Raw genomic sequence first — 22,653 nt, forward strand, 5'->3', positions numbered from 1 at the left:
GCCATGAGCTTAGGGTTCTGGAAGGCCCTGGGGTGTCCGCTAGGTGTGAGGTGCTGGTGGCCCTGGTCAAACAACCCCTAAGGGTGGGCAGAGTTGGGGGCAGGTGGGAAAAACAGATTGACACTCCCAGATTGGACTCCAGGTGACGGCCTGCTGGTGCCCACCTGGCTAGAACTTTCTATTCCTTTTTGTCCAGGTCTCATGGAACAAGGAAATCAAAAAAACACCCACCCGTGCACAAATGGATTTCCTGAACCCTTCTGTGCACCAGTCCCTGGGGATGCAAATGTGAATGAGGCGGCGCTCTGTTGAATTTCCGTGCCCAAACTCATCAACGTGCACAGATACTGATGTGGGAACACCTGCTGTAAGGTGGCCTGGAGCAGTGAAGACCCTCCTCTCTTGTGAACTCCTGCAACCATGGCCAGCCCCCTGGGGCTCCCCGACCTTGGCAGTCAGCCCTTGTGGTTTTTAAAAAAATTATTTTTATTTTTATTTTTAGAGGCAGGGTCTCATTATGTCACCCAGTGATATGGTCTGGCTGTGTCCCCACCCAAATCTCATCTTTTATTTTTTTTTTTGAGACGGAGTTTCGCTTTTGTTGCCCAGGCTGGAGTGCAGTGGTGCAACCTTGGCTCACCGTAACCTCCACTTCCGGGGTTCAAGCGATTCCCCTGCTTCAGCCTCCCGAGTAGCTGGGATTAAGGGCGCAGACCACCATGCCTGGCTAATTTTTTTTGTCTTTTTAGTAGAGATGGGGTTTCATCATGTTGGCCAGGCTGGTCTTGAACTCTTGACCTCAGGTGATCCACCCACTTCGGCCTCCCAAAGTGCTGGGATTATAGGTGTGAGCCACCGTGCCCAGCCCCAAATCTCATCTTGAATTGTACTCCCATAATTCCCACATGTTGTGGGAGGGACCCAGTGCGAGATAATTGAATCATAGGGGTGGTTTCCCCTGTACTGTTCTCATGGTAGTGAATAAGTCTCATGAGATCTGATGGTTTTAGAAGAGCTTTCCGCATTCTCTCTTGCGGCCGCCGTGTGTGATGTGCCTTCTGTCATGATTGTGAGGCCTCCCCAGCCACGTGGAACTGTGAGCCCATTAAACCTCTTTTTCTTCCCAGTCTTGGGTATGTCTTTATCTGAAGCATGAAAACGGACTAATATACCCAGGTTGGAGTGCAGTGGCGCCATCTTGACTTACTGCAGCCTTGACCTCCAGCTTCCAAACAATCCTCCTCCCTTGGCCTCCCAAAGTGTTGGGGTCACAGGTGTGAACCACCATGTCCAGCCAGCCCTTGGGTTTTGAGATGCTCAAGTTACAGGCAAGAAGTGCTTTGTTTGTTCCTGAATCTGTGTCCTGAGAGGGTTCAAGACAAGGGCTGGCCAGCCCCTAGAGCCTGGCCGTGTCGCCAGGGGAGCTGTGGAAGCAGGAGGGAGGCAGCAGTTCTGTGCCGTGGGGCACCTTGGGCTTTTCTTTTTTCTTTCTAATAGAGAAGCAACATTTTGAATAAATCCACAAAAGCGTAGAAGATCATCTCATCGGTTTCTGTGTGTGAAGTTTCATGCTTATCTAACTGCATTTAGGAAAATTCACGTGTACATTTTCCCCAAGGGGAGCGAGAGGATGTGAGCGTTCTACTTGTTCATTTCATATCTGCTTTTACAAATTCATAGGGAGGGTGAGGAAGGACCTGTGGTTCTCATTGTGACTGATGTTTGATTATTTGATTCAGGAATTTCACTTCTGGGAACCTGACTTAGGGAAATGTTCTCAGAGACGCGTGCGATGTTGTTTGTAACAAGCACATGTGGAGATGTCCCGGGCCCCTCATGAAGCGGCTGCTTGGGTCCGTTTGTACCTCTTGCCAGCTGTGCAGTCTCGCTCAGCTCCCAGAAGGAGGGAGGCAGGTCCAGGCATTGATGGTTAGTTTTTTTTTTGTTGTTTTTTTTTTTTGTTTTTGAGAAGGAGTCTCCCTCTGTCACCCAGGCTGGAGAGCAGTGGCACGATCTCAGCTCAACTGCAACCTCCACCTCTCAGGTTCAAGCGATTCTCCTGCCTCAGCCTCTTGAGTAGCTGGGATTACAGGCATGCACCACCATGCCTGGCTAATTTTTGTATTTTTAGTAGAGACAGGGTTTCGCTGTGTTGGCCAGGCTGGTCTCGAACTCCTGACCTCAAGTGATCCACCCGCCTTGGCCTCCCAAAGTGCTGGGATTACAGGCATGAGCCACCGCGCCCAGCTGATGATTAGTTTTATCCATGTTCTTCCTGCTGCAGCTCACCCAGAGGCCCTGGTGGGGCAAGAACTTGGCTGGCCAGGGTTGGAGCAAAAACACCAGCCTTGGCTGTGGATGAGGCAGGAGTGTGGCCGTGCAGGTGTGGCTTCCTCGCCGCGTCTCCAGGGCGCTTTCCCTGTCCTGTGAGCTCCTTGAGGGCCGAACCTGGGCCTGTCAGTTCTGGGCTACCTCCACTTCCCAGCAGGCCCTCAAGAAGGGTTCCCTAGATGTGGTCTATTCCCACGGGAGACTATCATTCAGCCGTCGAAAGGAAGGGAATTCTGATGCAGGCTAGACAGGAATGAGGACATTAGGCTGAGTCAAAGAGGCCAGTCACAGATGCACAAGTACGGTGACCTTCCCTTTGATGAGGCCCTGGAGGAATCAGATTCACAGAGACACAAAGCAGAATGGTGGCACCGGGGCTGGGGGATGGGGAACGGGGGCGGAGTGTTGAACGGGGGCAGAGTTTGCTTTGCACGATGAAGAGTTCTGTGGCTGGATGTCAGGGATGGTTGCACAAGACTGGAATGTACTTGATGCCACTGAACTGTGCACTTAAAAATGGTCATGATGGTAAATTTTACGTTATACATGTTTCACCACAGTTCGAAAAATACTTTAAAAAAAGCACCATGTTGTCCCTTGGATTTAGTGATACCGACCCCTCTTTGTCCCTCTGCTTCCCAGTGGTTTCCTCTTGCCCCTGGGATTTAACAACAAATCCTAATGCACGTGGGGGCCAGCGGCAGTGACTGTAGTCCCCTTGGCAGGCGAAGGCCTGTGAGTAGCCAGTGCTATGTCTGGCATTCTAGGCAGCTCCTGGCTCCCGGGCGGATCCTCCTGTTGCCTGCTGGGCCAGCCTCAGGTCGGCCCTTCCAGCTCTGTAAAACTCAGAAGGCCTTTAGGGCAGGCACTGTGCCACTGACCCCCTCTCTGTGTCCCAGGGCCCGGTACAATGAGATGATCATGGAATTAAACAGAACAGAACCATGAGGTGTCCACCAGGCCAGGCCAGGATGCACTGGCTTCACCTGTGATTTTGGCACCAGTTTAAACAGTGTCACCTCATTCTGTGCTTCTCCTGATTAGTCTGCCTTCTGGCTGATATATCCCTGGGAGGCAGGTGCAGACCCCTCTTGACTATGTACTGTGTGCAGTTTTGGGGACAGAGCTCTTTATGTGGCCAAGGTCTGGCTGGGCAAGGTGTCTCATACCTGTAATCACAGCACTTTGGGAGGCTGAGGCCAGAGGACTGCTTGAGGCCAGGAGTTTGAGAACAGCGTGGGCAACATAGCAAGACCCCATCTCTACAAAAAATAGATAAAAATTAGCCAAGTGTGCCTGTGGTCTAGCTACTCCAGAGGCTGAAATGGGAGGATCACTTGGGCCCAGGAGGTTAAGGCTGCAGTGAACTGTGATAGCACCACTGCACTCCAGCCTGGGCAACAGAGTGAGACCCTGTTGCAAAAAAAAAAAAAAAAAAAGGGGGGGGCCAAGGTCCTTTCCCAGGACGTCAGGACGAATGTATGGAGCAGCAGCAGGGGTCTCAACGAGTGCCGCGCCGTTTACAGCCGTGTGCACATCCCTGTGGCTGCCGCAAGGAACAGAACGACTTGGTCATCTTGCAGTGGAAGTCAGAAGCCTGAAGTGGGTCCCGCTGGGTGATAATCAAAGTGCCAGCTGGCCTGCGTTGCTTCTGAAGCCTCTAGGAGAGAATCCACCTCCTTGCCTCTTCCAGCTTTTAGAGGCCGCCCTGTTCTGTCATAACTCAAGGCCCTGCATATGGCACAGGTGTGACTGTGTTCACGCCCACAGCTCCTTCACCGACCCTCCTGCCACCCTCCTTCCCTGCTTTCCTGTAAGGACCCCTGTGGTGATGTCAGGGCCACCTGGGTATCCGGAAGCATCTCCCCAGCTCGTGATCCCTCACTTAATCCCATCTCCAGCTGCCTTTTGCAGAGTAATGTGCACATTCATGGGTGCTGGGGACGGGGACATGGACATCTTGGGGTCGGGGTCATTATTCTGCCCACCACAGCCAACAATTACAATCAATGGGGATGAGAACTGGAAATGGTCCCGTATGATTCTCTTGCTGCCAGGCTTGAGAGCCAGCCAGGAGCACGCTGGGGGCCGAGCGTGGGAACGCGCCACATGTGACGGTGCTCCCACGGCTCAGCACTGCTTCCAGACACAGTCCTGCTAGTTGGAGCCTATTTTGGCCACAGCTCTCACCTGCGTTTTGGTGTTGGGAGGGGTGTTTCTGGGTTCCAGGTGAAGTTGGTTACACCTCCTGGGTGTTCAGGCATCAATGTTCACCTTCATCAAACGTTTTAAAAAATTGTGGTTAGGCTGGGTGCAGAGGCCCATGTCTGTAATCCCAGCACTTCGGGAGGCTAAGGGGGGGGTGGATCGCTTGAGGTCAGGAGTTTGAGACCAGCCTGGGCAACATGGCGAAACTACATCTCTACCAAAAATACAAAAATTAGCTGGGCGTGGTGGCGTGTGCCTGTAATCCCAGCACTTTGGGAAGCCAAGGCAGGTGGATCACCTGAGGTCAGGAGTTTGAGAACAGCCTAGCCAACATGGCAAAACCCTGTCTCTACTAAAAATACAAAAATTAGCTGGGCGTGTTGGCACACGCCTGTAGTCCCAGCTACTTGGGAGGCTGAGGCAGGAGAATTGCTTGAACCTGGGAGGCAGAGGTTGCAGTGAACCGAGACAGTGCCACTGCACTCCAGCCTGGGTGACAGAGTGAAACTCCGTCTCAAAATAAATAAATAAATAAATAAGCTGGGCATGGTGGTGCACGTCTGTAATCCTAGCTACTCAGGACGCTGAGGTGGAAGAATTGCTGGAATCTGGGAGGCGGAGGTTGCAGTGAGCTGAGATCACACCACTGCACTCCAGCTTGGGCAACAGAGTGAAACTCTGTCTCAAAAAAAAAAAAAGTGGTTAAATATATGTACCATAAAGGTTGCCATTTTAACCATTTCCAAGTGTACAGTTCTGTGGCATTAAGTACATTCACACTGTTTGCGACCATCACCACCACGTCACGGTCAGTTTATGTTATCTTGGTTAGGCGATCCCCAGGGACTCATACATGAGGCGAAGTTTTGCTGTGAAGGTGTTCTGTGCATGCGATTAACATCTACAATCCGTCCACCTTGAGTAAAGGAGGTGATCCTGAATGACGTGGGTGGGCCTTGTCCAAACAGTCAAAGGCCTGAAGAGCAAAAATGAGGTTTCCTGAGAAGAAGAAATTCTGCCTCAAAACTGCAACTCCAATTCCTTCCTGAGTTTTCAGCCTGCTGGCTCATCTATAAATGTTGGATTTGCCAGCCACCACTATTGATATCGATACCTATATGTATTTCTTAATATCTATATTTATATCTCTTATTGGCTCTGTTCCTCCCTGCCTGTCACACAGTCTGTCTGCTTGCCAGTCTCTCCTATGGGAATGTAGCCCTCTGAAGTCAGGAACTGTCTTTTTTATAGCTGTATCCAGTCAGCTAGTGTGGCACACAGTAGGTGCTTAATAAAAACATAGCTACTTTCTAATTGCTCTGGCGCTCACATGGAAGTGGCTTGAACAGTAGACGCATGGGAGAGAGCTGTTCCTGGCATCCTGATGGCCTGGTGTGCATCTCGGGTAATTCATACAGTATCTTACGTTTGCCCTCTCCTTATTAATGTCACCCAGCCCTACCTATTCTAGGCAGCTGCGTTCACTCTGGTGAAGGGGGTAAGTTCTCTGGGAACCTTCATTTGCTGAGTCAGTGTGGCCACCTAGGGTTTCTGCTTGGATGTGTTCCTGACACATCCGCCCCGATCTCCAGCCCTGGGTGGACAGCTCCGCGTAAGTGTTCCCATTGCTCCTAGGAATTCGCTCTAGTCTCAGACCCAACACATTCATCCATCCATCCCTCCATCCATCCATCCATCCATCCATTCAACAATCTGTGTTCAATGCCTCTTCCCATTTAGCACTGGGGATACAGTGGTGAACAAAAGAGATGATAATTCCTGCCCTCATGGAGCTTACCTTCTAATAGGGAAGGCAGACCATACACAAGATAAATAAGGGGACTATACTGAATGTTAGAGAATAACGTGTGTTCAGGAGGAAAAGAACTGCCAGAGGAGAGGAGGGTGTGAGATGTGTGGAAGTCCTCATGCATTGGTCAGCTCTTGGTATGGTAATGCTACATAACAAACACCCCTAAGTTCCAGTGGCTTCCACCCATTCTCTTGGGTCTATGGTTTGCTTGGGTGGTTCTGCCTCAGGCATTGGGTTGGGTTAGGGCCACTCCATGTGTTACCCTTCTGAGGTTCAGACAGAGGGAACAGCGTCTATATGGGCACAGCCTTCTCATGGCGCGGGGCTCAACCATGCATGCACATTGAACGCCTTCAGCCGGACATGGCCAAAGTTATGTCTGCTCACACTCCATTGCCCAAAGCAAGTCACAAGTCGCAACAAGTCAGAAGGGTGGGGACACACACTCTGCCCATAGCAAGCCATGGCAGAGTCACTCACAAGGTGGGCGCTGTGGTTCGAATGCTTCTCTCAAGAAGCATGTGTTGGAAACTTATTCCCCAAGGCCACAGTGTTGGGAGGCGGGCCTAATGGGAGGTGATTCGGCCCTGGGGTGACTAGGCGAGAGGCGGGGCCCTCATGAATGGATGAGTGCTATAATCGCTAGAATAGGTTTGTTATCGTGAATCTGGGCTCCTTACGAAAGGGTGCGTTGGGTCCCCCCTCTCTTTGCTCTTCCACCTGCTGCTACGGGATGACACAGCAGGAAGTCCCACCTGCCAACTTCTCAGCCTCCAGAACTGGGAGGAAATAAAGTTCTGTTCTTTATAAAGTGTGTAGTCTGTGGTATTCTGTTATAGCAGCACAAAATGGATTACAACAGCGGGTTTTCGGTACAGACCTCAAGGAAATTAGTGCACCAGCCATGCAGAGAACTGCAGGAAGAGCTCTCTGAGGTGGGAACAGGCCATGCAAAGGCCCTGAGGTAGGAGGGCACATGCGCCTCAGAGAACCCCAAGGGGCCAGAATGGTAGGAGCATTGGGAACAAGGGGAGGCTGGGGCTAGGTCTGTAAGGCACTGCGGGTCACCGTAAAGAATTTGACTTTTCCCCTGGGTAAGAAGGGAAATCAGGCAAGATGTGGAGTCCAGGAGGGGCCTGATGCAATCCTCGTTTTAGGAATTGCCCTAGCTGCTGGGTGGAGAATAGACTTGGCGGCAAAGCCATAAATGGGAACCCAGGGAGGCACGAACGGCAACCATCCAGGCAGAGGACAGTGCTGTCTTGGATCGAGGTGGTGGGGTGGTGAGGAATGGGTAAAGTCTGGACAGTTTTTGCAGGTAGAGGTGACAGAATTTGCTGATAAATCAGGGATGGGGCGTGTCTCGGTCCGCTTGGGCTGCCGTACAAGATACCACAGACTGAGTGATTTAAATAACAGAAATTTATTATCTCAGTTCTAGAGGCTGGAAGTCTGAGATGAAAGTGTCAGAAGGGCTGGCTCTTCCTGAGGCCTCTCTCTGTGGTTTGCGGACAGCCACCTTCTCCCTGTGTCCTCACAGGGCCTTTCCTCTGGGCACACACATCCCTGGTGTCTCTTTCTCTTTTCTTATAAGGATGCCAGTCCTATTGGATTAGAGCCCCCTGCTTATGACCTAATGTAATGTTGATTACCTCCTCCTATCTCCAAATACAGTCACACTGGGGTTAGGGCTGTGGTGACTCTTGCCTGTAATCCCAGCTACTAGGGAGGCCCAGGCACGAGGATCACTTCAGCCCAGGAGTTCAAGTCTAGCCTGGGCAGCATAGTTTCCTATAAAAAAAAAAAAAAAGGGTTTTTTCGTTTTGTTTTTTTTTTTTTGAGAAGGAGTCTTGCTCTGTTGCCCAGGCTGGAGTGCAGTTTCTCAATCTCGGCTCACTGCAACTTCCGCCTCCTGGGGTTCAAGCGATCCTCTTGCCTCAGCCTCAGCCTCCTGAGTAGCTGGGATTACAGGTGCCGGCCACCACACCCGGCTAATTTTTGTGTTTTTAGTGGAGACAGGGTTTCGCCATGTTGGCCGGGCTGGTCTCAAACTCCTGACCTCATGTGATCCACCCGCCTCGGCCTTCCAAAGTGCTGGGATTACAAGTGTAAGCCACTGCGCCCGGCCAAGAATGAAGCTCTGATAGCTGGGGTAAGAAAGGCCGTGGGAACAGCCGGTTTCAGACACGCTGGGTCTAAGACGCTGCGTCTGACGCTGCTCGGCATCCAATGGGAGCCGTGGAGAAGCCAGGCGGGTGCGTAGGGCGGAGCCAGCGCACAGGAAATAGGACGGACGTGATGAGGTCAACCGGCTGGTCCAAGTGTGGACGGAAGTAGAGGATGGGAGCACCGAGCCCCGGGGCCCCCAGCATTGGTGGGGAGGAGCCTGTGCAGGAGCTCGCAGTGCGGGAGAAGCAGGGGACCGCGCATCCTGGAGACCAGGTGGAGCCAGTGCGCCCGGAAGGGGCGTGGCCCGCTGACAGCCGCCCAGGAGGCCGGGGGAGGCCTGGAGCCGAGGGCCGCGCGTGGCAATGTGGAGAGACATTTTGGTGGAGTCATGGGGCCACAGCCTGACTGGTGAGAACAGGAAGGGAAATTGCAGATGGGCCTGGGCCCCCTGGCTCCCGCATACTCCAGGACCAGGGCTGAGTCATCGTTCACCGTGTGTGACCAGGGCCCCGTGTGGCCGGCTGTCACTCGGTATCCAGTTACCCTGGGCAGACCACTGGCGGCACCCCCCAGCCAGAGGCCGCAGCAACACACACGCCTGCAGGCGACCAGGCCGGACTGCATGCCTCGTGGGGAACTGAGGGCGTTTCAGTAACAGAGTGTTATGGGACACAGGTTGGGTGGCTTGGAAAGGGCCTAAGGTGGGGTTTGTTTTAGATTGGGGTGGTGAGGGCGCAGGGGCCCGGTAGGATTCTCTAACAGGGCAGCAGCCACTCATTTAGCAAGAGGAGAGGCGTCCAGCGTTTCGTGGGCTGTGCGGTGACCTTGCTTTTGTGCTTAGACACGATTACGGGTGGCCTTGCTTCGTCTCCTTCTGCCGTGGTCTCGTGGCCCCTGTCTCAGCTGGCATTCCGGGAGGTTGTTTACGTCCAGGAGGAAAGCAAAAGCCTGGCCCTGAGCATCAGGGTGGCTCTGGACGCCAGGGCTGTACTGTGTTCTTTCTCGACACGAATGAGTTTCTGGACAGTTTTCCCGGCTAGTGCAGACCCACACTGACTGAAAACCGAAATCTTTGCACATGAGAAAAATAACTCCCATCGCAAGGCGTGGCGGCTCACACCTGTAATCTCAGTGCTTTGGGAGGCCGAGGCAGGAAGATCGCTTGAGGCCAGGAGTTTGAGGCCAGCCTGGGCAACATAAGGATACCCTGTCTGTACAAAAATAACAGATAAAAAAACAAACAAACAAAATAACACCCATGGTGCAGCCATTTCTTGGGGGGTTATGGTAATTTTAGTAACAATCATCTAAGAAGAGGTTTTGTTTCCTCAACCCGAATGCGCTCCCTTTCCTCAAGGCTCTGAGAGCAGCAGGAAGGCTCACCTTCCTGGTTTAGTGATGAGTTAACCTTCCTGGGTTCACCCCGGTGCAATGGTTCGTGTCATGCATCAACTTGGCTGGGCCACGGCGCCCGGTTTGGTCAAACGCCCATCTAGATGTTGCCGTGGACAGCTGTGTAGATGTGATTCGTATTTAGGTCAGTAGACTCTTTTAAAGCTGGTGACCTTCCGTCGTGTGGGTGGGTCTTGTCCGGTCAGCCAGAGGCCTTAAGTTCAAAGACTAAGGTTTCCTGAAGAAGAAGGAATTGCACCTCCCTCAAGACTGCAATACAGAAACCCTGCCTGGGTCTCCAGCATGCTGCCCTGCAGAACTTGGACTTGAGACCTCAGTCAGCTCTTGCCTGAGTCTCCAGCCTGCTGCCTGCCCTGCAGATTTTGGAAGTGACAGCCCCCACAATTGCCCGAGCCAATTTCTTCAAATAAATCTCTTTCCCTCCATCCATCCATTCATCCTTCTGTCCACCTATCCTATCGGCTCTGTCCTGTGGGTTCTGTTCCTCTGGGAACCCTGACAGATGCCCCTGGTTTGGTGGGTGTCATGGTCTCTGGCGCTGGTGCTAGACCCTGTTGCTGCCCTGGCCAGAATCCTGCAGGTGCCTCTGAGCCCACGGAAGCTAAGGGGGCCGTTTCCGAGGGGCCGCATTCCCCGCCTCTCTGCTCTTGGGGCTTCGGTCCATTCGGCCCGCGTGAGAGCTAGGAGTGCCACAGTCGACATCCTCAGTGGGATCGGCCCCAGTTGCCTGCACCAGCAACCCTCTCATGGAGGAGCCTTCGGTGGCTTTGCTCCTTACCCCACCTCCCGCCCCCTCACTCACTCCTGCTTCCCAGGTCACCTTCCAAAGGCCCCACATCTGCCTTCTCCTCTCGATCCCCCGAGGTGGGGGAGCCAACACGCCCCCAGCAGCCCACCTCCCTGCTTTCCCTTGGAAGCACCGCTCTCCAGGTGTCCACAGGCAGCAGGGGTTGGGGGGCTCCTTAGCGCCTTCGCCTTGACCAGGCACGTGGAGTCATAGAGCCAGAGCCTGGCTCTGAGAGCGCCTGCTTCTGACCGCAGGCCTGGCCGACCCGTGTCATTGCCCCTCGAGGCAGGGCGGAACGTCTGGGTGGGGAAAGGTGGGCTGTGCTGCTCAGGAACCAAAGGCAAACCAGCCTTGTCCTCACGCCCAGAGCTGTGTCCAGCCTCCTCGGCGAGCCTGGGTTGATTTCTGGAGAGACTAGGCACCCACTGTGTCCCACGCCTTCAGCCACGTCGCCCGTCACCAGCGGCCTGAGTGTTCCCTTCCAGAGGGCGTGAAAAACAATTGTCTGCTGAGAGGTCTTTGAAGGGGAAGCAAGTGCCCGGGGCGGGCCAGGACCGCAGATTGGATCTTGAGGACTGGCAGCACAGCGGTGTTTTGTGCAGAAAAGCAAAGGGAGACGTTCCGCGCTCAGACCACACGAAGCGGGCAGCATCGTGGCGGGCTTAGCCCGGGCTCTGCCTCTCGAAGCTTCCAGGAGCTTCCTGTAACTTTCCGGATGGTGCCGAAGCTGCTTCCCCGGCACCCGGGTCGCCGGGGTTCTGACTGCAGAGGGTTTCTGTTTGGGGTGCGGGGTCCACTCAGGTGAAGCACTCAGGACACCCCTGGTGTGGTGACAGCAGTAGCGTCACTGTCACGGGTGATGTGTCAACAGCTCCTCTCCCTCCTCCAGCACTGGCCTAGGAACTGTTCATTCTGCTGAACACAGCGAATGCCCAGGGCTTGAGCCCCCCTTGCCTGCCTCCAGTCATTTCTGGGTCAGGTGGGCTAAGAACAAACACAAAGTGAGTGTTGAGTCTTGCCCGGTGACTGACTGCAGAAGCCTCTGTGTGGCTTCGCTCCCCGATGTCTGAAGGCCCCTCCCTGGGCTGCACGGTGGCTCCTGCAGGGCACTGCGGGAAGAGCCCCAGCTCTCCAGCTAAACCTGTGGGATGCGGCCACGGTGAGAAAAGGAAACGACCATCTTCACGCTGACACTGAGCAAAGAAAAGGTAAAACTCATAGCAAATGTACCACGTTAGATTTACAAACGTTAGCAGTGGAATAAATCCAGAGGAAAGAACAAAAGAAAGATTCGAGACCAGCCTGGCCAGCAGGGTGAAACCCCATCTCTACTAAAAATACAAAAATTAGCCGGGCATGGTGGTGAGCACCTGCAATCCCAGCTACTCAGGAGGCTGAGCCAGGAGAATTGCTTGAACCCGGGAGGTGGAGGTTGCAGTGAGCTGAGATTGTATCACTGCACTCCAGCCTGGGTGACAGAGGGAGACTCCATGTCAAAAAAAAAAAAAAAAGAAGAAGAAGATATGAGTAGAAATGAATGAAATAAAAAACGACATACTGTAGAGAGGATCAACGAAGCCAAAATCTAATAAAATTGATAAACTGCCCCAATTAATGAAGAAAAAGGTGGAGACAAATAAACAAGAAGAGGGATGAGAAAAAAAACAAAATGCCTACCACGCTCGTGAGGCCGGAGGAGATCACCAAGGAATCCGAGCACCCGGGGGACGCTGCATGCCCGTGAGTGTGATACCTACACAAAGGAGGATTTTCTAAAAACCAGAAGTCCTATCGCCATTAAAAAATGGAATCAGTAGGAAAAAAAAAAGCCCCAAAGAGAAAATAACATTCCTAGATGTTAACTGGTGAGTTTCTACCAAGTAAGAACAGTTTCAGTTTTATAGAAACTCTTCCAAAGAAAAGAAAATTAGAAAACATGCTTCCCTCACCTCCCGTTTTATTTGTTTATTTTTATTTGAGACAGGGTCTGGTTCTGTTGCCCAGGCTGGAGTGCAGTGGTGCAATCTCTGCTCACTGTAACCTCTGCCTGCTGGGCTCAAGTCATCGTCCCACCTCGGCCTCCTAAGTAGCTGGGATTACAGGTGCGTGCCATCACATCCGTCTAATTTTTGTATTTTTTTGTAAAGGCAGGGTTTTGCCATGTTGCCTTGGCTGGTCTCAAGCTTCTGAGCTCAAGCCATCCACCCTCCTCAGCCTCCCAAAGCACTGGGATTACAGGGGTGAGCCGCTGCGCCCAGCCCACCCCCCGTTTTATAAGGTGGTTATAACCTTGGTATCAAAACCAGATAAGCACAATACAAGAGAGAGCTACAGGCCAGCTGCATTCAGAGCATAGGTGGAAAATCCTAAACGTAACAGAGCTGAACCCATCGTCCCATCTAGCGCTCCTGGGAGGCAAGCCTGGGCTGGGGTGCCCCCACCCATCCTGGTGAGAGCCTCGGGCTGAGCTGCCTCGATCCCAGGGGTTCTGCTTCCCCACGGTTCCCCGAAGGGCCCAGAAAGACATGTCAGAAAGTTGGGGATGGGGTGAGGGAGGCCATCATCCTTTGGAGCAGATTTGGCCACCTGGAGATGAGAAGAGCCAGTTCTGCAAAGTACCCTCCCTCCCTTCCTCACCTCCCTTTCACTTCCCTGGCGTGGTACCTCCCAACAAAACATCCGCACCTAGACGCTCCCCAGGCCCCCTCTTCTTGGAAACCTGGGCTAAGACAGTAACTAAGCTGGGTTGGTTCCAATCATGTGAGATTGGTTTAGCATTAGACAACTGATTCATAAAGTTCTTTGTATTAACATATCAAAAGAGGAAAAGACGTATGACCTTTTCAGGAACGCAGAAGCAATTTCAGAAAAAATGATACCTATGTAACAACCAGAGCAGTGAGCAGATTCTTTTTGGGTCATGATGCAAACACATCAACTGTAAAAGAACATATTTGAGACAATCAGGGTTATCTGATGAGGGACTAGGTTTTAGATGACATCGAGAAATTGTTAGGAATCCTGTCGAACATGAGAGGGAATTTGCGCTTATATAAAGAAACGTTCGATTTGTAGGAGAGGTACCTGAAGTGCGCGGGGGTGAAATGACGTGGCGTCTGTGCTTTGCTTTAAAATACTCCAGTAAAGAAAAAAAACCAAGAGAAGCGGGAAGCAGCGCAAAATCCTCCTGATTGTTGGATCTGGCTGAGGAGTATGTGAAGGGCTCATTGTTCCATGGTCTCTACTTTTGAGACTGTGTAAAAATTTTCATGATAAAAATAAACTCAATGAAGTAGCATTTGCCGCCACCGTAAAAGTAATACCCCGTGATGGGCGCACCAGGTGCTGGCCCGCAGGGGGAGGGCGGGACGTCACTGGCTCTGTCCCCGTCACCCATGACCTGCACGTCCTGGCAGTGGTGAGCGCCCAGTGTGTGCTGTGGGACAGAATTATCTCTAAACCCCCGAAAGAGGATCCTCTCCCCAACTTAACTCCAGCCTCGGAGGGCCTCGGGGGTCTATGGCACACTCTGCCTGCTGGCTTTGTTCTGGAAAGGGCTGGCGGGACATGACCGGCCCCACGTTCCACTCTGAGGGCAGCTCGGGGGTCTGCAGGGGACCATCCTGTGTAACCTGCTGACCTCGAGGAGAAGCAGGGCGAGGGCTTAGCTCAGCCACATTCCCCGCTGAGCAGCAACAATGCCCCGTCCGCCCTACGCAGGCGGATTTGTGTGCGAGCCCCGCGGGGCCCTGGAGTGGAAAATTGCAGCGCCAGCCTTTGTGGGGCAGACTGCTGGCGTTACGGGAATCCTGTAGATGAAGTGAATGTGGCCTTTGTGTGAGGGGCTGGCATTGAGCTCGGGTGCAGTGGGGCGGCAAATCGCTGAGGACAGGCTTAAGCTGGGCCGCGGAAACAATGCCGGGGAGCCGCGGAGGAGCCATCGCAGAGGCCGGGAAAACCTCCCGACAGGTCTCGATCTGTAGAGATATTCGAGAAAAATGATCTCCGAGACAGTGGCTTACACACCCCCACGCACACACACCACGGACACACACCACACACATCACACACACACCATACACTATAGATGTACCACACACACACACCCCCCACCACCTATACAACACACACCACACACACCACACAGACACACACCACAGATATACCACACACACACCCCACACACATCACACACCAGATACACAACATACACATCACACACACCACACAGACACACACCACAGATATGCCACACTGCACACACATCATACACCACACACACACCACACACCACATGCACCACAGAAACATCACACACCACACATATACCACACACCCCACATTCCACACACCCCACACATCACATAAACACCACACACACACCACTCACATCACACACCACATATACCACACACATCACATATACAACACACATCACACACACACCCCACACATCACATATACAACACACACAGCACATACCAGACACATCACACACACACACACCACACACACTATACACGGTACACTGTACACCACACACCACACACACATCACACATCACATATACACCACACACACACCACATTCATCACAGAAACCCCACACACCACACATATACCACAGACACACACCACACACGTCACAGACACACCACACACACCACACCCATCACAGAAACCCCACACACCACACATATACCACAGACACACACCACACACGTCAGAGACACACCACACACACCACACCCATCACAGAAACCCCACACACCATATGTATACCACACACACACCACACACGTCACAGAAACCCCACACACCACACATATACCACACATACACCACACCACACACACATCACACACCACATATCCAACACACACACCCCACACACCACACATATCAAATATACACCACACCCCCACACACGCTCCCAGACCAGTTGGAGCCCTGCCCTCGCACCCCAGATCCCGCACATCTGTCCCTCTGTTCCCTTGGCCTCCCACCCCTTCTCCACCCTCAGGAGCCCCATGCAGCCCACACTGGGTCCTGCCCAGTCCCTGGGCCGGAGGGGATGGTCCCCCTGCGCCGTCCCCAGCACTGCCCACCCTGCAGAACGTCCTCAGGCGGCGGGGCGCCACACCTGCGACAGGCCTGAGGCCCCGGCTGCAGGCCCCACTCGGCTGCAGTTCCCGTCGAGGCAGCCAGTGGCCTTGAGGCCTCTCCCAGGTGGGACGGCCCCTGCGAGGGCTGGTGGGCACAGGGGCCAGCCCTGCCCCATGGCCTTGCTCAGCTGTGGGAGGCGTGCCTTTTCTTTCTCTGATCTCTGTGAAACTCTTACTTTTTCTTCCCCGGGGCGGGGGGGGTGAGGGTCGGGCCTGTGGTGGCACTGCGCTGAGCCAGGCATGCTGGGCTGGCGTCTCCCTTGCTGGGGCGCAGATGGCCTAGGTGGGGCCCGTGTGGAAGCTGCGTCCATCTGACTCTGCCGCCTGTGCGGTCTCTGCATCTGTGAGGGGGGACCCAGCAGCAGTGGCCCAGGGTGGGGCTGGGACCGAGGGTCAGGCCGGATGGAGCTGTGCGGCGGCACCCGGCCCACATTCTCCCTGCGGCCACCGAGACCCCAGGTGGGCACTGGCACCTTGGGCTATGCCCGGGTCCCCACCCTTAGCCTTCTCTGGAAGCTGCTGGCTCTGCGGTGACCCCCTCCCGCGCCCCCTTAACCCAAGGCGGGTCCTTTGGGGCCCACTGGGTGCTCTGGCTGGGTCTGCCCTGGGCTGGTCACTCTCGCCAGGGTCTCGGTCCAGGGCACAGGCAGGAGTGACGGTTACTCTCCAGGAGACCGGGAGAACCAAGAGACATCCAATGAGGAAGGGCTGTCCATGCTTAAAGATGTCCAGTGAGGAAGGGCCGCCCGTGCCCAGGGACATCCAGTGAGGAAGGGCTGCCTGTGCCCAGGGTGATCATGTTTGCACAGACCCCGGTGTGCCTGCGGGGCTGAGCTGTTTGCCCACCCCCGTGCCCTCCCCAGGTGGCAGGCTACAGGACCAGCCTCGTTCTTGCCCTTCCCAGCCCTGGCCTGGGAGTCAGACACTTGACTCGCAGCCCTTGACTTCCGTGCCAGGCTGCCTGGAGAGGCCAGCATCTTCCCGGAGGGGTCCTTGGGGCCTCCTGGGCAGACCTCTGTCTCCACGGCCCTTCCTGTCCCTAGGCGGACCTTCCCCTGACCCAGCTCACACCAGCCTGGGGCCTGTGTGCTGGGGCCGGGCTCCTGCAGGCTGTCCCGGGCAGGCGCCAGGGGGCCCTGTGCCACTGGGCGGTGGTGTGGGAGGCACAGGAAGAAGCTTACCTCACCCTTCAGACATCCTGGGGGGGACCCTTGTTTCCTATATCATCTCAACCTTGGGGTCCCAGCGTTGCTGGCGACGAGGCCGGCTGCAGATTTTGGCTCAGAGGCAGACTGAGGGCAGCGCCAAAGGGCTCCAGGCCTCCCGAAACAGCCTCGGTCTGCTCACACTTGGAGGGCTGCCAGAGGCCACTGGACGCCAGCAAGAAGCTTGAGGAGCCCCAGGCCGGCGGTGCCCCCAGGGTATTTGACACCAGAGTGAGTCACAGTTTTGAATATTCCATCCTTCATACCGCAAAGTTATTTTCAGGATAGTTATGTAATAATCACGGATAATCATGATTTTCTTGATTCGTTCTTTAAAGCAATTAACAGAAAAAAGAATGCATTTCAATGTTAAAGATATTCAAATTCAGTGACTTCTTTCATGCATGAGCTAACATCTCAGCTTCAGCACCACACCTCCGTTTTCGCCCCGGTTTCACAGTCTCACATTTGAAACACAGAATAAAAACACCAAGAGGTCATGCAGAATGACAGAACTGAAATACTTCCAGCTCGGTTTCTTTGTGAGTGCTGTTGTTGTTATGTGAAATTTCTCGTTTAAGCACAGAAATATGTTGAACCACGGGCTGGAGATGAGAACCCCTCCCCCAGCGCACCTGCACCCGCCCTTCAAAGCCGCTCCAAGCCAATGCAGGTGGCTGCGTCGGCAGTGTCGGGAGTGGCCCCATGACTGGAAGTTCACTGGACAATTTCCACTCAGTAAATGTTTAGAACAAGAAATAAAACTGTGCTAATGTGAAGATTACAGAAATATAGTCTCTCCTCATGACTCATGCATTCCAGATTTGGGAATTCCCTGTGATGTCAGTGTGCCAGGGACCACAGACCGGCTGGCTTAAACAACAGACATTTGTTGCCTCCCAGTCCTGGAGCCTGGAAGTCCAAGATCGCAGGGTCGGTGCGGCCGGTTCCTTCCTGTGCCTGCAGACGGGCCTCTTCTTGTGCCCTCATGTGGACTTTCCTCTGTGTGCATGTGTTCCTGGTGTCTCTTTTTGGAATTTGTCCAGATTTCCTCGTTGTTTTTTTTTTTTTTTTTTTTAAGACAGAGTGAGACTCTGTCACCAGGCAGGAGTGCAGTGGTGCAACCTCGGCTCACTGCAGCCTCCGTTTTCCGGGTTCAAGTGATTCTCCTGCCTCAGCCTCCCGAGTAGCTGGGACTACAGGTGCATGCCACCATGCCTGGCTATTTTTTTGTATTTTAGTAGAGACGGGGTTTCACCATGTTGTCCAGGCTGGTCTTGAACTCCTGACCTCGTGATCCACCCGCCTCGGCCTCCCAAAGTGTTGGGATTACAGGCGTGAGCCACCGCGCCCAGCTGATTTCCTCTTCTTATAAGGATGCCAGTCACATGCATTAGGGCTCACCCAAATGACCTCCTTTTAACTTAATTTCCTGAGAGATCCTATCTCCAAATACAGTCACACTCTGAGGTCCTGGGGTTAGTACTTCAACACAGGAATTTTTTGGGAACTCAGTTCAGTCCATGACACCTACTTGGTCAAATTTATTTGTAGGCTGGGCACGGTGGCTCACGCCTGTAATCCCAGCACTTCTGGAGGCCAAGGTGGGAGCATCGCTTGAGCCTAGGAGTTCAAGACCAGCCTGGGCAACATAGCAAGCAAGACCCCGTCCCTACAAAAAAATTACCAAAAAAATTTATTTGTGACCCCAAATCAATAATTGCAGAGTTTTCCTGGTCATTCACAGATGTGTAGAGAGTGCCGAGACATTTGTCTCCTTACACACATTCCTGGGTGAGGTTGGACAAGGCAGCACTATGCCCTCTTGTTTCAGCCTCAGGCGGTCAACCAGTATCCTTTTGGAGGTCTATTTAGTGCCATGATTTTTGCACTTCGTGTGTTTTGTTTGTGATTTTGCTTTTTAAAACGTCCCCAAGCCCAGTGCTGAAGAGCTGTGTGCTTGGAGGCATTTTTAAGTAAGTGGATTAAGCACTTCAGTTAAAATGCAGAAATTGTCCAAACAGATTAAAAACATTATCTAATTATATGCTGTCTGCGAGAGACACTTTAGATTCAAAGACACAAATAGTTTGAAAGTAAAAGATTTCTAAAAATATGCCATACAAATGGAAACCCAAAGACAGTTTTGGTTACTGTTTGGTTACTCTTCAGCTTTGTGCTTGGGGGCATTTTAAACAGCAAAATCACGAACAAAACACACAAAACTGCAAAAGGTAAGCAAGCTGCAGTGCATCTCACAGAGGAAACACGGGTTAGAGAAGCGTCCTTCGGGCTGAGCTACAGGGCTGCTGGCCATGAGTTCAGTGTTAGTGAATCAATGTTTATAGATCCAGTAAAGCACCTTTTTTTTTCCCTCTTTTTTGGAACAGAGTCTCATTCTGTTGCCCAGTCTGAAGTGCAGTGGCACGATCTCAGCTCACTGCAACCTCCACCTCCTGGGTTCAAGCGATTCTCCTGCCTCAGCCTCCCAAGTAGCTGGGATTACAGGCCTGCACCATCACGCCTGGCTAATTTTAGTATTTTAAATAGAAATGGGGTTTCACCATTTTGGCTAGGCTGATCTTGAACTCCTGGCCTCAGGTGATACACCCGCCTTGGCCTCCCAAAGTGCTGGGATTACAGGCGTGAGCCACCACGCCTGGCCTCAGTAAAGCATCTGTACACAGAAACACTCATAAGACAAATGATGCATTGCTCAGCTGATGAGAACATTGGGACCAGAGGCTCGCAGGACCCTAAGCCTGTGTCTCCCCTGGGAGCCATGGTTCAGCAGTCCAGGCATCACTAATTCAGTGCTCACAGCAGCTTTATAGAACACCCCTACCTCTAGAAACAACTGCTATGAATGCAGCAATTGCTAGAACTTAGCCCAGCAAAAGGGGATTTTGTGCTGACATGATTTGCATGGACAGTGGCTGGGAATCAGGAAAAGAACACTGACTTGTCTTTGGTTTCATTCTGGTTTTTCATTTTCCACAGACATCATATCCCTCAGTGCACTGGCTGTCACCTCCCCCTGCCCGCCACCTGCACACTGTGGCTTTGAGGCAGCATCTTCAACACAAATTTCAGGAGGAGCCCAGGTCCAGAGCAAAAGGGTCTTGTTTCCCCAGAATCCAGGCGAATGGCGCAGGGCTCTGGCAGGCGGATGCACTGACCTCAGCGTGCATTTACTTGTTTATTTGTTTGTTGCTTGTCTCTACCCAAGAGAATATCAGCTCCAGGAAAGCAGGGACTTTGTTTAACACAGCGTTAAGAGACAGGACTTGACCAGTGTGGATCAATTAAGTGAGGATGTTTGCACAGCAGGCTGCGGGCCAGCAAGTGGGGGGTTAAGGCTCCTGAAAGTAGCCGGCTTTGAGATGTGGTGGGGGTGATCCTGAATTATCCAGGTGGGCTGAGAGCGTAATTGCCAGGTGGATGTGATGGGAGAGACCTCACCGCCCACCACTGCCTTTGAAGGTGGAGGAGGGGCCACGAGCCAAGAAAGGCAGGTGCCTTGAGATGCCGGAGAAGGCAGGAAACAGATTCCCCTGAGCCTCCAGCAGGAGCCAGCCCTGCCAGTGTCTTGCTTTAAGTTGAATGAGACACATTTCAGACTTGTGGCCTCCAGAACTGTGAGAGAAGACGTTTGTGTTGTTTTAAGCCACTAAGTCTGTGATTGGTACATCAGCCACAAGACACTAATACAACACCTAAACTCGGGGTTTGAAAAGGCCCCTAGGGCCCTAGAGCCCTCCCTGCCCCCGGTCCAGGCCTTCCTGCTTCTGTTGTGCAGACTCAGGCGCTGGCTCACTCAGAAGGCCCCTGCAGGCCCGGCCAATCCTGTGGCAGAGCCTCGACGTCCCACGGCGGCCTCTGAGCCGCCAGGCCCTACAGCGTGTGGTGAGGGGCGCAAGAGGTATGAGTGCCTGGACCTTGCTCTGCCCCGTGTCTGAGGACCTTGCCCCATCCTCGGCGCCCAGAGCTGTGCAGTCCGTAGGACCAGGCTGGTGCCCAGCCCCAGGTTGGTGCCTCAGCTGCCTCCTCAGCCTGCAGTCTCCACTGTTTGACTGACCATGTGCAGGGCCAGCTGTGAAGGACAGCACAGCTCCTCCCTCCCTGCCAAGTGTCAGGGGCACTAAAAACACCGCCATCAATGTTCTGATGTTTAAATCATGTTTTGATGCAATGTTTAAAAAAATCAAAATGGGTCGGGCGTGGTGGCTCACACCTGTAATCCCATCACTTTGGGAGGCCGAAGCGAGTGGATCACCAGAGATCAGGAGTTCGAGACCAGCCTGGCCAACACGGCGAAACCTTATCTCTACTAAAAATATAAAAATTAGCTGGGCGTAGTGGTGTGTGCCTGTAATCTCAGCTACTTGGGAGGCTGAGGCAGGAGAATCGTTTGAACCCGGGAGGCAGAGGTTGCAGTGAGCTGAGATCGTGCCACTGCACTCCAGCCTGGGTGACAGAGCGAGACTCCATCTCAAAAATAAATAAATAAAATAAATAAGTAAATCAAAATGAATGCAAAAAATTTGTGGTGGACAAACTGTCAACATTTTACATAAAGGCAGGATGAGGACGATGGCCTTCTCCTTTTGCTTCAAGCTCCAGCATGGCTCCGCCCAGCACTGACCGTGCTCCTGGCCTGGCTCGACCCTCCCCAGGGCCAAGCTCCATGCTGGCTTCCATCCCAAAGGCCTCTTCTTCCCCCTCCCTGTGCCCCAGGAATAGGCAGCCAGCACAGTGGGGCCGCCCGCTGCCTCACCCAGACCCTGCCACTGCTTGGATGTTGACCCCCAGACTGGAAAGGTGGCTTTAAACCCCCTTCCCTTCTTCCAAGCCGAGTGACCTGGGAATGCGGCTTAACCTTCTAAGCTCCCATTTCCTGGTCTATGAAGCGGGAATGATGCTGGGACCTGCTTCACAGTGGCTCTGAGGACCCACAGGCAGAGGTCTGGTGTAGGCTTTCGGGGGAAGCACCCATCACTCTCCCAGCGTTTCCTATCTGCACCTTAATTTGGCACCCCAGGGAATCGCTCCTCTGGAATTGTAACCTTGCAGGGCAAAAGCTATCATTTCAAGATTTTTTGGGATCCTGTGTCCCCAGACAGTGCTGTAAATGCAGGAGGAAGGGTGCTGCTCATGATGGAGGTGCCCCGTGGAGCACGCCTCAGAGCCCCCCCTTTCATCCCTGATCCCATCTGGGATGTGTCAGATCTGATCCGCATACACTGGGGCATCTGACCTTTCATGGCCTTCTGAGCCCATGGGCTGGAGATGAATTTGCAAAGCCCGGGAGTGTCCTGGGTGTGTGTTCACTCCACACGCATGAATCTGTTAGAGGCTGAGTAGGAACTAGGAGGCCCAAAGAGAACCAGGCAACTTCCCACAGCCTGGACCGTACACTAGAAAAGCTAGCCCAGGAGAGGGGGAATGGCCTCTTCCCAGGCTGGCAGGGGGGATGTGGGGGAGGACCATGCTCCCCAGGGCCAGTTTACCAAAATATCAAAATACCAAAATATCAAAAGACTTAAAACTAGGAGTGAGCCGG

At 53.2% G+C, this 22,653-nt stretch overlaps 1 protein-coding gene and 1 long non-coding RNA gene across 3 annotated transcripts in view; one reads left to right on the forward strand and one right to left on the reverse strand.

Moving 5' to 3' along the window:
* Window positions 1–22,653, forward strand: part of CRYAA (crystallin alpha A) — a 63,758-nt gene that overhangs the window by 36,017 nt on the left and 5,088 nt on the right. The window lies entirely within an intron of this gene.
* On the reverse strand, window positions 9,774–13,659 carry LOC112206640 (uncharacterized). The gene is made up of 3 exons (XR_010154422.1): window positions 13,601–13,659; window positions 12,399–12,474; window positions 9,774–11,914 (listed from the first exon to the last, which is right to left on the reverse strand). It is a non-coding gene; the product is annotated as an uncharacterized LOC112206640 (long non-coding RNA).

The sequence above is a fragment of the Pan troglodytes genome, chromosome 22 (assembly GCF_028858775.2).
Source record: "Pan troglodytes isolate AG18354 chromosome 22, NHGRI_mPanTro3-v2.0_pri, whole genome shotgun sequence".
NCBI lineage: Eukaryota > Metazoa > Chordata > Mammalia > Primates > Hominidae > Pan > Pan troglodytes.